This window comes from Triturus cristatus, chromosome 9, assembly GCF_964204655.1.
Source record: "Triturus cristatus chromosome 9, aTriCri1.1, whole genome shotgun sequence".
In the NCBI taxonomy this organism is placed as follows: Eukaryota; Metazoa; Chordata; class Amphibia; order Caudata; family Salamandridae; genus Triturus; species Triturus cristatus.
In genome coordinates this window covers 293,086,362-293,096,586 of record NC_140592.1, presented here as the reverse complement: position 1 = coordinate 293,096,586, position 10,225 = coordinate 293,086,362, and the positions used below count along the sequence as shown (strand labels likewise).

Below are 10,225 nucleotides of genomic sequence, written 5' to 3'. Positions count from 1 at the left end.
TGTCCGCCAAATAATATGCATCTACTTTGTCATCCACACCTGTGTACATTTCAGACACCTCCTTCAGCTCTTGCTCTAGCATGTACAACAATGGGATAGCTAGGCTCATAGTACAGTCCTCCCTGCTGACTTCACGTGTGAAGACCTCAAAAGGAAGTAGCATCTCTGTCAGGCATTTAACGAGGTCCCATTGGGCCATCTCAACGGTCATGCCTTTCACAGTAGGATCCCCTGATATTTTCATGACATAAGCATTGAGTGGTATGTACTGCTCAAACAGATGATCAAGCATGTAATAAGCTGAGTTCCAATGTGTTGGCACCTCCTGGATGAGTGCTTTGACTGGCATTTTATGCTCACGTTGAGTGACCCTCAGCTGCTTCCAGGCTTTAAAAGAATGGTTGAAATGAGGGCATATTCTTCTGCAGGTGGTCAGTAAGTTGCTGACTTTGCTTTCATTTTTCAGAAAGTCTTGAACAACAATGTTAATGCAGTGTGCCAAACACGGGACCCTGAAATAGCCACCATCTTTCATGGCCCTAACTACATTACTGCCATTGTCCGTGGCAACAAAACCAATGTTAAGCCCTCTTGGTCGCAGCCACTCAAAGACCTTGCTGTTAAACTCATCCAAAATGTTTGCAGCTGTATGAGATTTCTCCATAGCAAACATGGCTACAGTTGCATGTTTGCAAGTGTCATTAAAAATCTCAGCAGTGTCAACACCTGCAGATATCTTATCACCCGAAAAAGAGATCCAGTATGCAGTGATGCACATGTAATCAGTGGCTTGGCAACTGGTCCACATGTCTGTTGTCAGGTGGATACTCTGAACAGCACTCTGTTTTAAGGCTTTTCCAAGCAATTCCAGCACGTCGTGATGTAGTGCTGGAACAGCAACTCTGGTGAAATAGTAACGGCTGGGAACCTTCTATTTTGGGCAGATGGTTGTCACAAATTCCAAAAAACCCACCCCTTCAACAAAAGAAAAAGGGAGAAGGTCCATTGCTAACATTTTAGCCAGCTTCGCATTGTACAAACGTGCTATTGGGTGGGTGCGTTCGTACTGCCCCTCCGGCCTAGCGAACATGCTAAGAATGGTAGGCTGCATGGTATTCCTTTTTGTTAGGCTCAACGTAGCACTTTTTGTCATTGCAGTACTCCTTGGTGTCTCAGGCTGACTCTTACTCTTGTGCGACTGAGATGCTGCTGAGGATGTGGGCGGTACCGCTGCAGTGCTGGGGACAGGGCTACTTTGTGTACCACTACCAGAGAGAATGTCTCCCTCTTCTTCTTCTTCCTGTTCCACCGTGAGCGGACCTTCTACTCGTTTATCCCCATCAACAGCAATGGTTCCAGTTTTTATGCGACGAAGGTGGTCCTCCCAGTTGATTGCAAGGTGTTTTTTCAGATGGGTTATTTGGCCTCCGGTACCATAGTTTGTACCAAGCTTACCCCGACTAACAGAGGTATGACAAATGGAGCATATAGCAATGTTCTCCTCCTTTTCGCTAACCGTAAAGAAGTCCCACACTGGGGAGCTTAGCTTATGTCTCCTGCTGGAGGTGCCACTTCCAATGCCGGATGAACTGGAGGGTGTGGGTTGAATTTGACTCTGTGCAGTACCACTACCTACTTCTGCTGAGGTGGTGCTTGTGCTGGATGTAGGACACTGCCGGCCCTTTGCTAATGTAAATATGGAAGCTGGAGGTCGTGTTGGTGTTACCTGTGTTGGAGGTATGCGTGCCACATCCCTCGCAGCCATTTTGGATAGGGCAATAATGTTGGTCACCATCTCCTCGGGGCCGGGAGTGATGTTCGTGATGACTGGCTCATCATCATCATCATCCTGCTGTTCTACATCAACCTCCATAAGTTTAAGGCTTTCTGGAACCTTCCTTTTCCCTAGCCTGGTCTTGGGACGTGTCTTCCTCTCACATTCAGTTTGTGGCTTCCAAGTGGCATCTAGATCATCAGAAGGGGGGCTTGGCGAAGAACTAGATGGACTAACCCTCCTTTTCCTTGCTGGGGATTTGGAAGACAATGGAACTTCTGAATGAGTGGCTTACTCTTCTTTCTCTGCATGAGGCTCAATTTCCTGAACTGCCCCTACTTCGGAAGGAACAGCAACAGAGGCGTAGCTAGAGCTTGTGGCGCCCGGGGCTATCCCTTAGATTGCTGCCCCGGGGGGGTGCGTTGCTGGGGGAAAAAGGACGGCAAGCACTTGAAAGAGGACCGAGAGGCACGTAGTATTGCCGCTAATAGTTACCTCGATCATGCAAGTTACATGCACATACATGACACGGTCTAAGGCTACACAGTTGAATACACCAGTGACTGGCAGTACAAAAGAGAACACACAGACTGCATGATCTATCTGGGGACTCAGAAAAACCGCATGTGGCATCCATCAGAGAGCTGCGTGAACAATTACCTGGTAATCCCCTCAGCACAATGCAAACATGCACATACATGACACTGTTCAGGGATCCATCATCTACAGCTGACATTAGATGACCATTCATCATGGTCCCCCCCATTAAAGCAGTGCACTTTGTGATCTGCATGGTACATGTTCTTTGCATTAGGCATATTAACCCTCTGTGCTACCTTTCCAGGAGTCAACCATTCCACTAGACAAAACTCGGATCTCTCTCTAGGAAGAACATTAATCACCAAAGTTATCATGACATTTTTATTGTTTCTGAAAATTGCTGGAGACCAGGAAGGTGGCAGCAAGTTTTTTTAAAACCATAATATACTTGCAAACACTACGCACCCAGCCGAAATAGGCACCCAGTGCGGTCACACCGTTTGCACTGCCCTAACCTGCTTAAGGTTCATGTGACCTCAGTGACAGAGTCACAGTGACTGGATCACTGTTGCTCTAGGGTGTGCTGCTTTGTGGGCCTGCCCGCAAGACTGGAGATTAACTTCAGTATGGATTGTGGTGGACAGGCCTTCAAGGTTAACTCACAATTGACACCACTAGGGTCCACCAGCTTGTGCTAAGACATCAAGCCTTCTAAGGTCTAGTGGGGCCTTCTAATGTCTAGCATGGGAATGTGCTCCCTCAGTAGAGTGGTCTGGTGGACTGATCATGAAGGCTGAACCCAGTTCCAAATTCGACAGCTCTGGCCATAGTGCCACATCCTCTCCCCCACTTAACACCATACTGCCCCACTGAGAGAAACTCACACTGCCTTCAGCTACAACCTAATTGTGCCCGCTATAAACACTTGGATGTGGCTCAATTCAAATTATGCACTTGATAAGAGTAATATGCTGCCTAAAAAAAAAAAGTAAAAGCAAACACTCATAGGGAATGCAAGATTAAGTAAAGCATGTGAAATGTAAGCAGAAACAACATGGTTACCTTATCGATCTCTCACTCACTATTCAGAAATCAGCGAGTGGTTTTACCTGAAAAGTTAAGGACATGACTACAGGTTCCTGAAGGGAACCGTTTCAATGTCCATTGCTTATATCTAGGCTGTCCGGAATTCGGTTTAAACCGAATCTGACCGACAGTACCCTACCGGACGAAAATCAGCGGACTCAGTTTAAACCGAGTGTCACTGATTTTCGTTGCTGTTGCACCACTTGGCCACTTGATGGAGCCAAAGCGTTAGATGCAAAGCCCCAATTTAGGCCCGAGAACAGAGCAGTTTGGAACGTGTGTCCCCCCCATTAAATTCGGGGACACACATTGGTTGGCAAGGTTGGTGGGTGGGGCCAGGTCCGATTGAAAATGCTGTCCGGACTTTGTCTGGCCCCACACCGCAGCGCACTTCATACCCCCACGACGACGAGACAACGACGAGACGACGACCGCCAGTGCTCCAAGTGCTCCAAGGCCCAGCAGGTAAGTGGAAAGTGTGTGTTTTCATGTACCCATACCTTGCAAGCAGGGGTTGAAGAGCGGAGGGTTGGCCTATTTGTCGTAGTGTGTCATTCGAATTACAAAGATTGCTAAACAAAATACCACGGTTTCACAGCATCCACGCCTTCGGTGTCCTCAATTTTGTGCTGGTTCTGTAAAGTACTCTCTTTGCTTACTTTACAGACCAAGTGAATAATCTCCGTAAGAGTGCTTGGAAGATCTGCGTCAATATGCAGGCCCACCTCCTCAAGTTCTTTCGTTTTAGTTAATGTGTGCATATAACGAGACTGCACCATCTTTCCACCTTTAGGCATTTTCGCCGTGATTTCATTACTACTCCCAGAGCTATTGGTGGATACATCCATGGGCGTAACAAAGGCCCCCCGCAGCCCCCGCGGTGCGGGGGGGCCCCCAGCTCCAGGGTCACCCTTCGGCGCACTGGGGACTGACGAGGGGAGAGAGAGACCACATGGCCGGCGCAGGCACCGTTTATTTACACTACTCCGTGCTTGTGCAACTGCGGCCGATCTGTGTCAGCCAGTCTGAACAAACCTTCCCCTTTCGAAGGTTTGCTGCACAATTTTGTCCCTGTGACACCCCCTTTGAGGTAGAGTGCCGACATGATTGAGGGAATAAAGCGAAGTGGGGTGCAGTCGGAGTCAAGGCGCGCATGTCATCTGTATATGCCTAGCCCTACTGCCTAGTCCTGCTACCTACCCGAGCGTAGATCGAGGCTGCGCAGGGGGAGGGTTTTCGATCAAGCTGCAAATCAAACCTGTAGGCAAGCCCTTATTGCAGCCCTCATATACCTGCCCAACCAGAAGTGGGGTACATTTTCTGACACTATTTGAAGCAGGAGTAAAGACCATTGTGGCGTGATAACAACTAACGATGTATTTTGCCATTGCTGAGCACGTGACCTTAGTTGAAGAATAGTGCTTACTGACACCACGAGTCGATAGCCCACAGATGGATACAAGCCATTACCGTTATCAAAGGATGACGTGGCCGAGCAGTTTCATTTTAGAAAACTTTGCACAACCACCATTTCCGACTGTCTCTGCTCTAACAGTGCCGCTACTTGGGTGTCCCGGGCAGTGTTGCCACTGATTGACTTTGAGCTGGTCGAGATTCAGTACATAGGATGCTATGATGACTACACCATGGAGGAGACTAATGCACAGGCTCTTCACTAAACCACTCACTTTATGAATGTTATTTAAGTGAATCAGAGCAGTGTACTCCAGGTATTTATTCCTCCATCCTCCTTTTGACCATTACCTTGCTCATCACCTCTGACTGTCTCCGTCTTGCATGTCCCACCGTGCCACATTCAGGCCCGGGTCCCTGGCTTCATTCACAGCATGGCATGGCAGCACTTGGAGTCAGACTCGAAGCTGCTTAGAAGCCGGCAGCGGCAGCAGTGTAAAAAAATTATTATTGGACTTACAGGGCTTCAGCCCCCCCCCCCCGTCGTGTGTGGCAGCCCGGGATGAGACTGGTTCCCGGCGCACATACAGCCGCACCGGGGCACTTCACAGGTCTTTAAAAGACCATTTGCATGTTAATGAGGCCTTGCTGTTGTTTCACCCCTTCTAAGAGCCCCTGCAGCTCCACTCTGCCTATGGCTTAAAAGATTCAGCCCCCCCCGAAATTTTTTCTTACCCCCCCCCCCCCCCGAAAGTAGGCTCTAGTTGCGCCTATGCTGTGCCCTCATGATTTACGATTAGTATTTACGGGCATAAAACACAACTTGCTACCATACTGATTTCCTGAGGAAGGGCAAAGACTGAAACGTTTGTTCAGATGGCATGGATGTTCTCGCCAAGACCCTGCTCTTACAAAGTCGACAATGTATATTTATTAGACGTTGTGTTTCATGAAGAAGGTTAACTTGTATTCTGCACACACTAGTTATTGTGCACATGTAAATAAATATGCTGATTTTGTAGATTGGAGGGTAACTTGTATTTGGAGTGCTGTTGTTTTATTAAGGAAAAGTGCAAAACAAAAAAGCTGACTGACAGTTAGTATCAAAACCAAAACGCTTCTCCTGTGCAAAGTTAGATTTAACCATAACTACAGAGGCCCCAGTAAAGCCTCTAAATAGTATGTTTTTTGTGTTTGTGCGTGTTTATCAATAACATCTCCATGTAAATTCATTACATAGTGGTTGCAGCTTTTCTGTAGTAAAGGTTAGAACATGTAATCCGTGGGAAAAGTATTTTGGGTTTTGCTAAAAAACCTTTTTTCTTAATTCGACGCACATGCACGTTACGTTGCCATAAAATGTATTCCACTTTTGCTTGACCACAAAAGGTTTTCAACCAATTGATGAAAGCGTTCAAAAGTTATAGGGAAGAAGTGCCTATTATGGATGGGTGTTTGCGAAATGTGTATGTTAATTGTTTGGATAGCATGATAAAACTGCCTGACCAGTATGTCATCGAACGTTGTACACAGAGGCCTCTGTCTTCAGTGTGCTTTTCTGAATTTGGTGAAGTCTTGTTGAGAACATTTGTCGTACATTTAAAAATGGAGGGGCAGATTTACAAGCCCCTTGCGCCTCTTTTACGCCGCCGTTGCGTCACTTTTGTGACGCAGCAGCGGCGCAAAACCAGCGCCATGCTGCGGGGTATTTACAACGTGACGCATCTGGGAGATGCGTCACGTTGTAAAGCCCTGCGCCAGAAGTAGGCGTTCCGGCGCAGGGGGGGCATTCCGGCACAGGAACATCTCCTAAAAGTGGCTGAGTGAAATCTACAAGATTTCACTCAGTCACTTTTGAGCCCATGCTGCGTCAAAACCCTGCGCCTGCTTGGAGCGGGCGTAAGGATTGACGCAGCATTTCAAAGATAGGGCACCCCGGAGCCTTGCTGGAGCTGTGTCGCGCTTGCGACGCAACTCCATCAATGCGCTGCCTTTACGGCCAGATGCGTCACGCATCTGTCCGTTTTTGGCCCATGGTGCGCCGCATTGTAAATGCGGCGCATCCATGGTGGCGGAACCCTGACGCACAATAACTGACGCATCCCTGCTGATATGCAGGGATGCGCCAGTTATTGTAAATCTGCCCCGGAATGTATAAGTTTCTGGGCAGGAAGTGTAAAACCTTTGCAGGCATTCCTGGGCCTAATTTTTCAGGGGGGAGGGTTTTATATAGCGCACACAAAAACCCGGAGGTATCAGAGTGCTTTACATGAGCACCAGTTGCGGTACAATCTCTCCTGACATTGTTTAGTGCAACACAGAGTGCAGGGCGCGAAGACAGACAAGAGAATGGGGAGCCGAGGTGTGAATGGCCAAAGGGCCAGAGCAACACCAGGCCCCCTGCCTGGCTCACATGGGGGGGGAGAGGAGCTATTGTGTTCTGGCGTCTGTCTTACTACAGCCGCACCTGAGTACTTCACAGGTCTGTAAAAGACCATTTTACTTAACGAGGCTTTCTTGTTTTTCACCGCTTCTTAGAGCCCCTGCATCTCCATTCTGCCGATTGCTGGAAGAATCCCCCCCCCACCCCCGAAATTTGACTGTAGTTGCGCATCTGGGAGCTATGTAAGTATATTTACGCCGCTGGTCCTTATTACTGTTGAACTGTATATGAATGTTTCATACTGTACACATGGATTCAACATTCCCCTTTCATTAAGCTGAACATTCTCCTGACAATAGGTTACCTGACCTGCATCTGTATATACATCGCATTTATTTGAACTTTTTTAAAGCGTGAAATTGGCCTAAGGGCTTTCGACCACCAAGTATTAATCACTTTTAGGCAAGCTGGAGGTTAGCTAATGTGCATACATCCAGAACCGATTTTTTTTAAAAGCATGTTGGTTAAAAAGCATTTAGGGTACCAAGGATACAGATTTTTAATGTTTTAAATCAAAAGCACTTAGAAAGTGCAATTTGCCAGTTTTCGTGAATGTTCCTGTTAGAGCCCTGATGGCTGAAGGTTTTGCTTCAAGGTCAGCTATTGCAACAAACACATTTTGAAGACTTTCGCATCCTTAGTCAATTCAAGGCCAAGAGGACAAGGGAGAGAGTCCCAGAGCGAGGAATCTGAGCCACATTGTGCCCATCGTTGAAACGCATTTTTCATGTCAGATTGGACTGAGAGTCTCATTAGGGTGGCTGGGTAGACTTTTTGTTTGGTGTCATCAGGCTTTAAAGATAAAATGGATTCTTATGCTATGCCTCAAATATGTGTTCGTCAATTTCACCAATTGGTTGGCAGGCCTGTTTAGTGGCATCATTATTTTTTCAACAGTACACAACCGGTTTATAAGTGTTTCTTTTATGATCTAGTTTGCGCAGAACAACATGCCCCGCAGAATAAAGACAGCAGAAGATTATGTGCTGGAAAACAAAGATTTCATGGTTGAAGAAGTGCGTGGGAAAAAAAGATGTTAATTTGCAGGTTTTGCAGAGTGACTGTCCCAATAGTAACTGGGAAGACTGCAAGCCGAATTGCTGAACATCTTGTCACCAAGACACACTTGAAATTGAAAGAGCCACCTAATAGCGACAGCCTATGCCAGATGTCTCTTGCTGAGACAATGACACGCTTCAAAAGAAAACGTGAGGAAGAAATGGATGTGGCACATGAATTTGTACGTGCCCTAGTGCAATCTGGAACCAGCTTACACCAAGCCGATGGACCCATTGGGAATTTGTTCCGCAAGCGTGCACCAGCATGCAAAACATTACCAAGAGCAACACAAATGTATGACAAATACCTACCAGAGGTGTTCCTTGCAGATATTGAACATATTTCAGAGTTACTCCAAGGTGATGTAAAGATCTCTGTTACCCTTGATGAAACCCCAGAGATGCGTGGCGACCCAGCAGTGGCAGTGCTAATCACATTTTGTGATGCAGAAAATGGATGGTACAGACGTACCATCATGGCAGATCTAGATGTACTGGAAACATGCAACGCAGTGTCACTTGGAATGCTGCTGCAGAGAGTTCTTACCAAGTTTAACAAAGATTGGAGTGATATTGTTTGTATTTGCAGCGATTCCGCTACGTATATGAAAAAGTTATGTGATGACCTGTCAAAAGCAATACCTGAACTGAAGTGTTTCCCTGTGAGAGATCCATGCCACTTGCTAGATGGTATGCTGAAAGCAGCTCTACAATCTTCTGAGCTAATGAAGAATGCTATTGATTTTGTAGTCCATTCAGGTGCACTGTTTCGGTATGCGCGGGAACTAAAACGCAAATATTTCTCATTTTGTGTTTTGTGTGGCAGCAAAGAAAAAGTAATCCCAACTGTGTCATTTAGTCGGTGGTTCTCAGTCCTAGAGGCCGTGAATGCAATATTATCTATGTGGCGACCGCTTACTGATTTTTTGCTTAGTGATGATGCAAAAGGCAAGAAATGTGAGGATCTTCGGGTGCATATTGATAGTGATGTAAAAAAAAGTACATTGTACTGCATTCTTAGATTTCTACAGGAAAACATGACTGCTGTAGTGGACATAATCAAAAAACTAGAGTCAGAAAACACCCTGGTCTACCAAGTGTTCAGCATAATTGGTGTAGATGTCAAACATCTCCTCGAGAGTAGGCTAGGCGACACTTTTAGTGACTTTGGCACTGCAACATGTTCCCTGTTAGAATGCTTGCCACTTGGTAAGCAGAGAAGTGTTGAGGACCAATTCAGGAAATTTTATTTCACAATGCATGAGAAATGGCTAGCTATGATGCATAGAAATGTCCCTTCAGCAACCATGGCGTTTGAAGCCAATGAAGCATCACTTTGGTACTCTGCGCAAGTGTTAGATCCCTTCCGTAAAGGGGAATTTTCTCCAGACTTTGCGAAGTACAGCTTCATTTTTGACCGCTTTAACACCTCGGAGGGCATATGCACCCAGTTCAACTCATATGTTTCAGAACCTGGCCCAGACAATGTCAACCTTGAGGTGCACCAGTATTGGCATGGAAAGCTACGTCAGTGGCCAGAGTTGGCAAATTGTGTACTGTCTGTTTTGCCGTTGCCAGTCTCAAGTGCCAATGTCGAGAGGGCCTTTTCCCAAATAAAAGTGTACATGGGTAGGAAAGAGAGAGCGCGAATGACCAAAGATTCACTGAAAAAATATTGTATGGTGTACTACAATAAATTCGACTTGTAAAAATGTATTTTAACCTCATATACACTGTATATAGACTGTCTATATTCCATGCACCAATTAAGAAAGCAAACAATAATAAAAGCAAAGCGTCCCATAAACACCGGTAAAACACCGTTTCAGTTGTTTTTATGGGGCGAAAATGAGTAACCACTGAAAAACACTGTTTTTTGGAGGTTTTGAAATCACTGGAAAACACTGAAAA

The 10,225-nt window shown here is 46.2% G+C and overlaps 1 pseudogene; it reads left to right on the top strand.

Annotated features, from left to right (window-relative positions):
• The first annotated feature begins 8,206 nt into the window (after nt 1-8,206).
• Nucleotides 8,207-10,023, top strand: LOC146797766 (uncharacterized; annotated as a pseudogene).
• Nucleotides 10,024-10,225: the final 202 nt, after the last annotated feature.